Source organism: Manis pentadactyla, chromosome 10, assembly GCF_030020395.1.
Source record: "Manis pentadactyla isolate mManPen7 chromosome 10, mManPen7.hap1, whole genome shotgun sequence".
Classification (NCBI taxonomy): Eukaryota; Metazoa; Chordata; class Mammalia; order Pholidota; family Manidae; genus Manis; species Manis pentadactyla.
The window spans coordinates 46,451,259-46,452,187 of record NC_080028.1 but is presented as its reverse complement, the minus strand read 5'-3'; positions in this window follow the sequence as shown (position 1 = coordinate 46,452,187).

The window sequence follows — 929 nt, the reverse complement described above, 5'->3', positions numbered from 1 at the left end:
CTCACCAAAACGACCTTCTTTTGGGGGTGGAGGGTCATCAAAGGAAATAGCTTCCATTCTTTATTGATTTATTGAGAAACCTTGAGAATTGAAGTAAAAGGTAACTATGAGAAAGGCTGTCATTATACAATGTTATCCAGTGGCTTTGTCAATTCTTTCATCTTAGCTATGGCATTTCCCCTATTGGAGTTTTGCATTAGTTTCCCTGCATGAGTGTCCATTTTTCTGTGACACTCACTTTAAATCAAGGTTGGCCTTGCCATATACCTCATGGGATTTTTATAAAGCATATGTCTCTATGAGATCATTTTCCAAGGGCTTGTGTCCTTTGCAGGGAATACATTAAAGCCAACTGAGGAAAAAATCTTTCATATAACGAATGAATTGATGGTTCCTGGGGAGATTGTATTTCATTCAATGATGGAGAAGTAACAGGAATTCTTAAGACTGTTTCAGATAGAATGTATTTTCATTGCTACCATTCTAAGTAATTACTGTTGGTTAAGGATAAGGAGTGGTTATTTCTCTGTGAACATAAATAGAGCCTTTTGTTCTTCCTAAAGAAGATACATAATGGTCACACAAAATATCAAAAAAATAAGACTCAAAATATAAGAAAAAGAAGCCAAGTAATATATTGTTCATCTTTTTTGTGTATCTGAAATTATAATGCAAATATGTAAATCAAGTGATTGCACATGATATAAGGGACAGCGCTAATTAGGAAGGCAGTGTGGATATATGATGATGGGGCAATAAACTTCCATAACTGTTTAGGTGGATCTCAACTATCAATATGAACATGAAACTTTTGATCACCATACTATTTCTAATTTTTAATTTCTCAATGGCATCTAACCCCTTTTCCCTACTGCTTGGCTAAAATTTTTTAGGTCTCTCTGAGTTCAGAAACCTATATTATGAAAGCC